Raw genomic sequence first — 13,604 nt, 5'->3', positions numbered from 1 at the left:
GTTTGGGAAACCTCCACAATATATAGATGCATGTGCTTGGTCTGAGGTGTTTGAAATTGGTTTAGTGTGGTGATGTAGGAAATTGAATTTCAATGTTTTTCAGGCTACACTTATTAAACTAAGTCCATCTGTTTGTTACTGTACTGCCCTTACATTATTTTAACAATATTCTGATATTTCCTAACCACCTCTGATACTGCAAAAGCTGTTCTGAGCGAGTCTGCCTCAATATTTCCAAGTTTTGCAAAGTTTGTGTGTTGTGAACATTTCTCAGTGTTAGTGAATTTATTTCCAAGGATTCCTGCTACTGCAGGAATTCTTTCTTCTGTTGGAAGGCATTTGTTACTGCATTTGAACTCAAAGCTAGTTTCTTTTACATTGGAAGGGTTCTTTTGAGCTCTGATGGGAGCAGAGAGCTAAATTCAACCAATCCAAGGTGGCAACTACTGGTTGATAACTTAGTGTTTTTATCTGACAGACCTGAGGGTTTAACTTTGTCTTTCATCCCACTCATATAAAAGCCTCATGTTTTTGCAATGCACAAAATCTGTTCCCAGTGTTTGCACATAAAGCAAACATCTCCAATTTAAAATCCTCTATAGGAAATGCTCTCTATTAGTCCTCCACTGTTCGTAACTACTCAAAGAGCTGCCAGTTTGTGCAGAGAGTGGAACGACTACAGGTCATGTAATAGCATATTAACACACTCACTTTGACCTTTAAATGACTCTCCCTTATTCCTTTGCATTTAGAAATTGTGTTCTATTGCCTTGCATAGCATAGGCTATATTCCAACCAGCTGAACCTAGACTGGTATCACTGTGCTCTTATACCAGCCATCTCACATTAAGAACTGAATGCCTGATATAATATAATATAATATAATAATGCCTGAACCCTTGTGGGTGAAGTGTGTAGCTCAGGAACCATCAGTGTTGGGGATGCTGCAGAAAAGGCTCACTTGATGGCTTTCCTATTGATAGTTGTATTAGCTATCTAAATTTGCTGTATAGAAGCTGTTGGTTTGCACTCAGTCTACTGAAGCTGCTCAACATTTGGCAACATTTAGCCAGATGTATGGAGTGCATCTACACTGTAATCCAAGGCATTGACTGAAAAACAAAAAAGAAAAATATGTATACTTTAAGCCAGCACTGCACTTTAACTGTAATTAATTGAATTACTGCTTCATATGTGGCGACATGCGTGAACGGGCGTTCCTTCGTTAAAGGTTGTGTGTTAGGCCCGGCAAGCCAGCACGTAAAACTCTACTGCCAATTAGTGGACTGGAGTTCCGCTGTGGTGACCCCTAACTGGGAAAAGCTGAAAGACCCAAACTGCTTCATTTTTACTGTTTGTGACCAAGTCCAGCTAGCCCACTTCCTTCCCAAATACCACATTTAGAAAAATCCTGCCACAATATATGGCAGTTTCCAAACATTTCTCCTGCCAGCTTGATTGCCTCAAGAAGCCCATATCAATGTAGCAATTGCTTCATGTATACTGAAAACTATTTGCTCCTAAAGCAACACAACACCCTACGTGAGAGATGCAAATACACTGTGGAATTGGAGTCAATTTTCTCATGTAAAAACAAACCAAACAAGTTGTCAGCACACATGCACACCTCACACACAATAATATCATGACAAACCCGCATATGTGGAAGTACTCTCTAAAAGCCTACCAAAGGAGCAGACACCTCCTAAATGTACACCACCCACACTCATCACTAAGCATAAAGAAACCACTGCAAACACACACATCCGTGTCTCAACAAATAAGCCCTTAAGGCAAAACACACCAAATGTCTTGGTCACAGAAGACAACACAGACTCCATAGTGGCACACAGATGTCCCCCTCACCAGAATGGACAAGGAGAAAGTCATGGCCAGCTGCCAGGATCAGACAAATCACGCATGCGCTCAAGTCACTTAAGTACAGTTATGACGGTCAAAGCCCATGTTGGAGTAAATAACTTGAGATGTACCTCTCTGGATTATATGGAGACACATGATGCAACTCTCTGATTGTGTGTTCCAGACAGGTATGTCCCTAGCCCTAAGCAGTATCCTACTCTCACTCAGGATGATACCCTAATATAAAAACACAAATGATTGACTTCAACAATTGGCTCAGCGTCTGTTGTCAGTCCAGGGGGATCCAGTATCTGTCAGCCTGGGAGGATATGGTAGACATACCTTGCTGCTTTGCTAGATGGTCTGCACCAGTCTCCCCTCAGCTTTTGGACACTGGCAAAGGCCCTTGCCTCCCCATAGAGCATTTTTTTTTTTTTTAGGCAAGGTCAAAACAATTTCCAATGTGATGAAATATAAGAGACAAACCCCAGGTCATGTTGCTTAATGGTAAGAGTTTAAACACAAAACTGCACTCCCTGGAAGCATTCCTCACCTTGGAGGATGTGATGTCTGTGCAGTTACCTAGACATGGTTCAAGACCGCTGACAGCAACCCAGCCGTGCAAGGCTGCAATGCCCTCCACACATTCAGACCTCAAAATGAACACGAAAGAACCAAATGTGGAGGTGTATATCCCATCTTCATTAAAACCAAATACACAGACTGGTCAAACAGCATGACTCGAGCTACTCCTTGTCCAATTAACTATTGGGAAAGTACCATAACACATCATTGCTAGCAATAGATCCCCCCACCATGAACCAGGATAAGCATACTACCTACATCGATTTACTGGAATCCCTCACCATACAGCCCAACACCTTAGTCATAGGAGATGGCAACTAGCCTTCCATAGACTGGGGGGCATACACAAGCAAAAACACACTCACCCAGAGGTTCCTAGACCTTAACACATGCTCTGGAACAGATGTTGGACACCCCTACTAGGGGCTCTGATGTTCTGGACATAGTACTCACCCCACATGAGGGGGGTGTCACTGTACTTCCCCATGCATTATGCCCTCTCTGGTTAGATCAGACCACAAACCAGTCTTGTCTGAACTAAGTACTGGAACTGACACCCTTACAGGAATAAAACTTGTAACAAAAAAAAATTCAAAGCTAACTACAGAGTACTAAGCAAGGGTGTAAAAAGCCTCATACAACCCACAATCGCAGACATCAATGATCACTATGCAGAAGTGTACTCAAATGCCCTGTACAAATATTTAAGCAACTGCATAAACTCTGCTGTACCTGACCAGATCAAAATGGGGTCTTCCCATAAAAACAAGCCACCATGGTGGATTTAAAGTATAAACAAATTATATAAAGAGGTAGAAATGTTTGTCCAAAACCAAGAGGGATTTTACTATGCAGAGAAAGAGTTCCCTCCCAAGCCTAAGCAGGAAAAACAGAAATCTTGTAAAAAGTCTTCTAAAGCAAATAACAAAACTAAAATTGCATTCCTAGCCAAGAATAATCTTAAGGCATTCTTTAACTTTATCCAAAGTCTAAAAGGGAATGCCCAGCTATGTGCTGAACTGGTTATAGATGGGATCACTCATACTACAGTGGAAGATATTGCTAACGTGCTTGCTGACAGATTCAGAGCAAACTTCACCCTCCCATCCCCACCTACCATATCCCAAAGCATACAAGACACCAGCCCTCTGTATTATCTGTAGAGAACAGGTCACCCCTGCACTCACCAAGACCAAAAATACAGTCTCAGTGGGGCAAGATAATATCCTAGGTTTACTAAATCTAAAACAAGACTTAGCAGACCCACTTGGTGTTCTCTTTAATCATAGTTTGAGAACTGGCTATGTTCCTGCAGAATGGAGAACAGCAACAGTAATCCTCCTGCACAATGCAGGGCCATCAATTGACCCTGGGAACTACAGACCCATAAGTCAAACCAGCCCTATTTGCAAGGCTATGGAAAGAATCATGGACCTTATCAACAAGGACATGAGACCTCCAAAACGCTGGAGCCAACCCAGTTTGGCCTTGTTAAGGGTAGATCATGCTTATCAAACCTGGTAGACCTTTTGAGAATGCCACTAAAGTCACAGACGAAAGACAGTTAGTTAAGCACAGCTCATCTCAACCTTGCCAAGGCTTGACACAATTCCCCACTCTGGCATCATTGAGAAACTCTCCCAGACAGGGATTAACCCTTATGTTTGTAGATGGGTAGTCAACTGGCTCAATGACAAAACACTCACTGTCAAAACTGGTGACTCCACCTTCACCAGTAGACCAGTCACCAGTGGAGTACCACAAGGGTCTGTGCTAGGCCCCTTACTGTTTGGCATTATTATTATCAAAGTAGATGGCCTTTGGCTCACCAAGTTCACTAACTGCAAACTGGGAGCAATCACTGCAATGATGTCAACATATTACAGGAAGGGCTAACACAAACATAATGATTGGTGCCAAAGCCATGGTCTAAAACTAAGTGCCAAAAAATGCATCATTACTCCCTTTGGCAAAATGAATTCAATACAAATTACAATACTGACAGCACCCCCCCCCCCTCCCCAGGACTGACAGCAATCTGAAATTTGACCAGCAAGTTTCCACAGTGATAAGGAAAGCCTTCTATGTACTGTACTTCATAACCAAGGGCATAGCATCCCAATCAAGGGATATTATAACTCCACTATACTCGATCAACAGACCACTGAGAGTATCATGTGCACTTTTGCATGCACCTCACAAGACATCTGCAGCAGCTGGAGAGACCTCAGCGGTTTCTCACTAAGAAAATGGAGGAACTCCAAACCATGACCTACAAGCTTATAGGCTGCTAAAAAGTGACTTGTGCCTGGCCTGTAGAGCAATCTCCAGCTGTGCCTGAATGGAAACACTGCGCATCCACAAGTCAAATGGCCCAACAGTCTGTCACTCTAGGGATATCAACCTAGCTTGTGACATCAACAGATCAAGCCGAAGAGACTGGTGTCGCTCCCAGAGATGGACGCTTCTCTGGAATAGATCCCCTATTCACATAAAACAAAGTGCCACACTAACCCTATTCATATGCAACCTAGATAATTGGATGGGAGACTGCAAATTTGCCTCTGGGATGGCACCAATGTCCTTCCTGGACAGGGGTAGCCCGTGTTGATCACAGACCCGCTCTGATCATAAATTCATTTTATGAGCTACCCAAAAAAGAACAAATGGGGATATTTGGGATCAACATGGATAGGCTTGTATATGCTGGTTTCTCCCTCTTTCTCCAGATCCTCAATAAGACTCCCGACTGGCACAACTATAGAGATGAGATCTCAGCTATGTGTCCAAGACAAGACTTCCAGCACCCTCTCTGTCCAACCAGTGCTTTGTGTCCCAGCCCAAGTAGCTGACACACACTGAGGTTTGATTTACACACACCTAGAAAAGGCTGGCACAGGCTTACTAGCTATGCCCCCTTTTGTCCATACTATAAGTATCATGTTTGTGTTGGTGGACAAATAAATGATGTCTTAGTGGTATATGGTAATATTACTGCTGGGATAGCGTGCAGAATGATATTTGTCATCTGACTATCCAAGGTGAACACCCCACTGCTGGAATCTGGCAGTATTTAACATCTACCTGTGAAAATGCATAGACCCGAGATATTTGGCAGATGCCGGAAGTCATAAAACAATTACATTCCTCCACATTTCAAGATTAGTAATTATTTCACCCCAAGGACAATATGGAAAACTTCTCAGCACAGACTGTCACTAGCTCATTGAAAACTGAAAGATACAATCTTTTACTGCGTAGCCATAAAGTAATTTCATTTCAGCTGTTTCTCTGAAGTTAACCTCCTGCATTCCAGTTTCCACGGTTAAATTATATACACTTAAAACAGTTACAATGGTGCATGTACATTTCTGTTCTATTCCAGTAGGACACACTGTGGTGACATTTCAAACAGCACTTTGCAAAAACCTTTTCAACACACACTTCTGTACCATCAGTTTGACATGCATGTCATACAGTTCTAATTCATTTGCAACACAAGTATCTTATATAAATCATGTTGATATTCACAAATTACATTAATTTATAAAATTCCAGATAGCTGTGCTGGCAGTATCCCTCTGCCTCAAAGGGATGAATTTTGACTGTTGGTTATTTGCTGTTCATGTTTGCACTAGGACTGTGTTTCATGATGTTTCTAGTCAAGTATACCCTTTACATTTGATGTAAATGCATTTCTCTTCTGTTGATGCTTTTTGGCTCTGTGTATTTAGCTGTAACATTGGCTGAAGTTAACAGCACAATGGACAGTGCTGCTGCCTCACACCAAGAGGATCCCTGGTTTAATTCTCGGCTGGGGGGGCCCTTCTGTGTGGAGTCGGCACATCCTCCCTGGGTTTGAGTGGGTTTTCTCTGGATGCTAAGGCTTCCTACCACATTCCAAAGGCATGCAGTAGATGAAATGGACATTAAATTGGCCATACATGTTTTTGTGTGTGGTGTGGATGAACTACTGCTACAGGGCTATCCATCTGGTGGTGTAAACCATGGCTCTACATTTTAACTGTTGAGGTGATACCCTGATCCATGCACAAAATGGGAAAAAAGGGATTGTAGATAGCTGGATTGGCTGAAATTTGATTATTAACCCCATGTCTTTAAAATGCAAAAGTAATTGACTTTTGTTGGCCTATTTCAGTAACTGCATTTTAACTTTGAAGTAGATGACATACCTACACTGGTTTGGACCAAAAACTTAATACAGTTGTAGCCAATTTGCTTGCACTGTACTACACAGTTGATTAACCCTCCCCCAAAGTCTATTTCCCTTTTGTTTGTACATGCAATATGCCTCACATGCAAAACTCCCATTGCTCTCTGCTTAACCATGTCATGATGCTTATTCAGAATTGAAAATGCCTGGGAAAAGCTTAGCAAGGGTTTTACATTTGCTAATCACGTTTTTAAAAATGCATGCACTTTTCCATTTTTAGCTTGTGAAATCCATTTCATTGAAATCTGATACATGATTAAACACTGAAAATGAGCACCTGGCATTTCTTTCTAAAGATTGTGCTGAAAACAAACGATCCATCATCACAATGAGTTATAGTTAATGAATGCTGGCATGGCAAGAACTCTAGACAATCAATTTGACATCAATATTATAACCACAAGTTTGTTTTTTTTTTGTTTTTTTTCAGATAAAGTAACAGTATAAGCATTTCCATTCCTCATGCACTAGAATATTACACAATTAGAGATAGAAACAAAACAGTTTAAAACTGTTTTAATGCCATTAAGGGTGTGTGTGTAAATATATATATATATATATATATATATATATATATATATGTCTTTCTGAAGAAATCTTGATAATAAATAAGACGAAAGCGCTAAAGTTCTACAAGAGTTGTTGGTGTGATTTACTATTTTTTTTGAATGCTTTTATTGTCACGAAGTTCATTTCTTAGTTAAAATTTCTTCTCCGTTCAATTTTTTTGGGTGCGGTTAATTTTAGATATATATATATATATACACGTAGATATATATAAATAAATGTATATTATAGAGTATATATATATATATGTATATTATAGAGTATATATATATATATATATATATATATATATATATATATATGCGCATCAAATGCCACAGGTGTGTATCTATATGTGTGCATATTACATGTGCGCAAGCACGTGTACATATATGTATATATAACATATCTATGCATAAATTCCCTCATAGAAGTTTTGATCACTGCAATGCAATACCAGCTAGCAGAAAAATGCGCTTCTTGCCAGAACTGTAACAATGTGTTCTACAGAAGTTAATTTAGGTGTACTGTCCATTTATTTTATGTATTCCCTGTTAGCCTATGTGAATGAAACTGATGCGCATGAATTACAGTTTTTTTTTTTTCTACTACTACTGTTTGTAAAGTAGCATGCATTATCGGGGCCATATACTGTTTAAGAATGTTCTGTAATGCCACTAGTGTAAAACCACTAATGAGCCATAAGCATGATCAGCCCTCTCCCATTTTCTACATGGGGTCAGGGTGTCTAATCATCTGTTACCATCTCCATGTCCAGCACCACTCTACTTCATAAGCCTTCTCTCACATTTATCAAAGCACCAACAGAATATGGCCCTTCTAGTTAAACGCTTAGAAGCAAAAATGTGCTGGCCAAGATCAGTTTGGTCACTGCTGTCTGCCAACCAGCCTGTCAGATAATGATCCATCCATTTCCTCATCATGAACGGAGAGAGATGGCCAAGAATGGCCTTCATTTAGGCTGCCATCAAGGTGTGTTTTCAGTTTTAAGGCTATCACGTTAGCACACATGGTAATGGGCCATGGATGAGGGTTGTAACAGGCAATCAGCGCTGTAGCACCCCTAATTTCCACTACAGGATAACATCAGAAGGGCTGCTCTGCCCATCCACAGGCAGAATCATTTTGTTCGCTTGGAATCAGCTCGTGTGAACATGCCCCACACACGTACTCAATCCTCCATGGATGATTTGTCAAGCACCAAGACACTGAAGTGTGTTCTACTCGGCCAAAAAGAGCCTCCGTTCACTGGGGGGGGGAAGTGGTAATACGAAGTTTCGGTTTACTCAAACTTCGGTGACGTAATCTCAGTAAAGTTTCGATTTAGTGTAATTTCGGTCTACTAAAGTCTCTATAGCAGTGGTGCAAGCACCTGTTGAAATGAGACTTTTGGGCATGCTTTATCAAACTATGATGCACACATTCTTTTCAGCAAATTCCCCTAAGAAATCGGAAAAGTTAAACACAGCTCAATCACTGCTCTGTCTGTTAGTTTTGTATGGTTTCCCTTCCAGTCTCTGCATACTTTACAAACTATATTCAGGTTCATCAAATCCTTTTCAATCAGTGGACAGTTCCGTGAAATGGCTGTACTTTTCCCAAGCTGTTTTACCATCAAGGATGTTGTATTACGTTAGAAAATGGACCAGCCATCACTTAAGACACCAATTTTTATCTTCATTCTCATTTAAAGAATCAGTATAACTAACCACATCCCTGAAATATACCCAATGCCTTTCCAAAATCAAGCAAGCAAAAAATATGCATAGTGTGACCTGATATTTCTGTTACCATTGAATATTTACTATTCACTATGAATGCAGAGTTTGAACTTGTTAGTTGCACTTTGGAAAAGAAATGAACTCATTCTTGATCAATTGCCACACACTTAGTCAGCAGCAAGTTAAGTTTCAGACATTTTTCATGTCCTTTTGTTGAAACTTTAATCTCTGCACCTCTTCTATGACCAGCATTCAAAGTTGTACCCCCTGCCCCCTAAATTCCATACCCTTAAGGGCTCACTTCTAAATTGTAGTAGCATTTGTAGCAAGCTAGCATTTCTACATTTGACAGCTGACAAACTTAGAAAATGGCACCTTATTTTATAAACATTAGGCCTCAGTTAAAAGTATGGCAAAGAGTATTAAACAAATAATTTGGTACATTATTTATTTATATATCATACGTGTGTGCACGCGTGTATATCTTCAGAAGATATAAAGCTCGGACTGAAAATGAAAATATCTAAAATTTAAAACATCAAAAATGGAATTTTCCCTTTCTACAGTGTTGTGTGATCTTGCAGTTTGTATATATAATTAGCAGGAGTGTGAAAGGGGCTTCCCCCTGCATTAAAACTTGTTGATATTTTAAGTTTTAGATAATCTGATTCAGTCTTTTGAACTTTTAATCTTCTGACATAGTAAACCTATGTACATGCATTCTCTAACCCAAGTATTAGTGATCTCGCATTACTGTTAGATTTCTTGTTGACCAAAGAGCACAGACAGGAAAAGCTGTCAACCAAATGAATGGATAACCAATATTGCCAGACCAGTGCACATGTTTAAAATAGGCTCTGACATGCAGCAAATATTAAATAAAAAAAAACATTGCCCCTTGCTGTATATAAAAGCTTTTTTTTTGGCACTATTTATTTATATCACAGTACAGCTGTCATTTTCATGTCATCTTAACCTACTTGATCAAGAAGAACGTGGACCAACATGGAAACATTTAAATGTATGTAAAATGTTTGTTCTGGTTTCTTTCTCCTTTGTAAGGCTGTTTTTGCTAAGTTATCATTTTTTATTAAATAAATCTGATTTTTTTTTAGGGCTTAGGTGCCTGTGGTAGTATTCTGCAGACCACAATGTATCCACATTTACTATTACTTAGGTGACTTTTTTTTATTCAGGCTACTTCATTTCAAAAAACATGGGATTATAAATTGTAAATCTGCAATTTAAACTTGAAATCTACCCTTCAACCTGACGAATGCTTGGTGTCTTTGGGATGTGTACTGGCTGCTGCCTGCATTATGGCTTCTATTGGGAAGGGGGAGAAAATCAGCTTGAGTTTCTTACTTTGTGGGAAGACTGGGATGGGTTGCTTCATTTGAATTTTATTCAGTCTCTGGGCATTCAGTATGAAAATATTGATGCAGATGTGTTCCCAGCTGCTGGATTTACTTGCAATTTCCAGAAAATGTAATATGTAAATTGTAACAGGATTCAAATGCATCAAGCAAAAGAAATTAGTTTACAGCATTTTCTTGCAATTTTAAAAGAAAATTCATAAACTTCCTGAAAAAAAGTACATGTGTGAAATCTTACCATAACAGTAGGATGTCCTTGCCTTCATTGCTGCAGTACTCTTATCAGATGGGATTCCCTGCTGTGGAAGCCCGAACATCTGGCCAGTCTACCCAAGACTACTTGTTGCTTTTAAAAGGTACACCAGACATCATTCAAACACTCCTTGCGTAGCATAGGGCATAAAGGTGGCATTTAGGCCTACCAAAATCAGAACTGAATGCCCCAGTAGGAACACAATCCAAGAGACCAAAGAGGCAACCTGTACATCCATGAAGGCAAAAGACTGAGGGGATGGAGGAAGGGAGTGAATACGGCAGCAGTGAAGAGGACATCTACCATTATGGTAATACTTTACACAACTGTATAATGTCCTTACATTTACTGCTGCATTATTCTTAACAGATGGGAGTGTGCCAAAGCTCAAGAGGAAACTTCGGAGGGGGAAGGCACAGAACAGCCCCCTAAAAAGCCATAAAGAATGGCACTAGCAAAACCAGCCCTAGCTCTAAAAATACCATTGTAGTACTTGGTAAGGGTAGCTAAAGCAAGAATAGAATTAGTATCCAAGCCCTTGAGGGGGTCACCAGAAGAAGCAACAGCTCTAGTAGAGTAAGCCCTAACTGAAGAAAGTAGGCTCTTACCATGAAAAGTGTAAAAAAAGGAAATCTGAGAAGAAATAGTTTGCGTGGATACAGCAAGTCCCAAAGATCTAGGATAAAAAAACAACTGATCAGATTTTCTAATAGCCTTAGTCTTATCCAAATAAACCTTGAGTGGCCTATGCACAAAGTATGCAGCACCCTCTCAGAGAGAGGAGATAAGGGCAGGCAGATTAACAGACTGACTCAGTAATGGCTCAACCCCCTTAGGCATAAAAGGAGGGTTAGTGTGCAAGGACACCCTGTCCTCATGAGCGACCAAAAAAGGATGAAAAGTCATAAGGGCCTGCAATTCAGAAATTAGTCTGGCAGAAGTAAGGGCCAACAGAAGAACAGACTTCTGGGAAAAATGTAGCAAGGAAACTGAAGCAGCAGGCTTAAAAGTAGCCAGAGTCCATTTCTCCAAAATTGAAATTAAGATGTTAGGGAGAAGGAACAGGCTTCCTGGGAGGTCTTATATTATGGATGCCTTTAAGAAATTGTTTAACCTCAAGTCTAGAAGCTAAATGAGGAGAAAAAGGCAGACAAGCAGAGCCACTTGATAAGTGAGCCTTAGAAGAACAGGTCAAACCAGCATTGAGCAACTCACACAAATCACAGCATCTGCAGTAAGTGGGTCCAGGTTACAAAAGAGACACAAAATAGAAAACTTCTTCCATTGGGATAAGTAGATTTCCTAGTAATAGGGTTCCTGGTCTCCTGCAGGAATTTCCAGTACATCCTCAGAAAAAAAAGGTGTCTGAGGAATCAAAATCCTATCGTCCAAAGTGTCATCTGAAGCATGGACAGGTGGGGATGGATGAGAATTCTTGTCTTGAGCGATTAGATTCACCTGTGAGGTAACTTGCGATGACTGCCCCTGACTAGATGCAAACGTAGAGGAGCACCAGTGCCATCACGGCCAAAAGAAGTCACCAGCAAGATTTTGGGAGCATGCTGTTGAATCTTTAACAGGACTTTCAGAATGAGCGGAAGGGGAGAAAATACATTAAGCAATGTCCCCTTCCATGAAAATGAGAGGGTGTCCACCTTCCACACCAGAGGACCTGGGACTCTGGCATAAAACAAAGGAAGTTGTCTATTCAGAGGGGAGGCAAAAAGATCCACTTGAGGAGAACCCCACTGGTGGATAATGTCCAGAAACACATCCCTGTAGCCTGTGAAGCATCCATTCATGGGACTGAGTTAAGGACCTGCTCAGAGCATCTGCCACAATGTTCGGACTGAAGGTAAACAAACTGCCTGAAAAGTCACTTGATACTTGACAGCAAGATCCCATGCCAGAAGTGCCAACCGACAAAGATGATAAAATCTTGTTCCTCCCGGTTTGTCTGTGGACACCTTGAGGTGCCCTAGAGAGAGGAGAGGATTAAAGGCCTAAAGAGCCAGCAGAAGAGCTTTCCTCGGACACTGATGTGTTCCTTCTGATGAGGTGACCACATCCCCTGTACTTTTTAGGGAGCCAAATGTTACCTCATCCCATGTCTGAAGCATCTGTGAACAATTCCTGAGAGAAAAGTGGGATTAAGAGGAATCCCTGAATTCAGACAATTGCTGAATCCACCAGTTTAGCTCCTGAGATGAGGAAGAACTGCAAAGTCTAGATGATGTGCATGTTGGAGCCACACTGACTTCGGAAACCACAAAATTTTTCACGTAAAGTTTGGCCAGGAGCATCATTGTAATGGTGGATACCATGAAACCCAGAGCTCTCAGAAGCTCTCTGGTGGCAATGGAAGCCAGAGGAAAAGTTTAAAAAAAAAATAAGTTAAGCCTTTGGAGGGGGGCAAGGAAAGCAAGCATTGGCACAGTCTGAATTCTGCAACCCAGAAAAACATGATACTGAGGAGTCGTCAGAGAAGACTTTGAAATTTTGAGTGAACTCTAGGCTCTGAAGAAGGGAAATGGCAAAATTGAAGATTTTGTAAAAGGGTCTCTGGAGTGGTTGCCTGAATCAACAGGTCATCTAAGTAAGGAAGTATCTGGATACTCGAAGCCTTCAAAAAGGAATCACAGGAGCAAGGCATTTGGTGGACACACGTGGGGTAGTAGAAAGGCCAAATGGCAAAGCAGAGAACTGAAAATGCCAGGAAGCAGAGAAATGCAAAAACTTACTGAAAAGAGGATGGCTCAGAATGTGGAGATAAACATCCTTCAGATCCTGACACCCCATATAGGCCTGAGGAAACAATCTGAAGGGACATCCAAATGGAAGGAGCTTTCAGAAAAGTGTTAGAGAAGTCTAAAATAGGTCTCCAAGTGTACTCTTTTTCCAGACACTAGTAACTGTCTGCAGTAGAACCCTTTCCCCCCTTTTGGGACACAGGAACCTCTTGAGTAGTACTCTGTCAAGAGATTTTCCTCTGGGGAAAAGGAAGTTTT

Source organism: Protopterus annectens, chromosome 6.part0, assembly GCF_019279795.1.
Source record: "Protopterus annectens isolate FY-2018-M chromosome 6.part0, PAN1.0, whole genome shotgun sequence".
Classification (NCBI taxonomy): Eukaryota; Metazoa; Chordata; order Ceratodontiformes; family Protopteridae; genus Protopterus; species Protopterus annectens.
Note: the sequence above shows the minus strand (reverse complement) of the source record.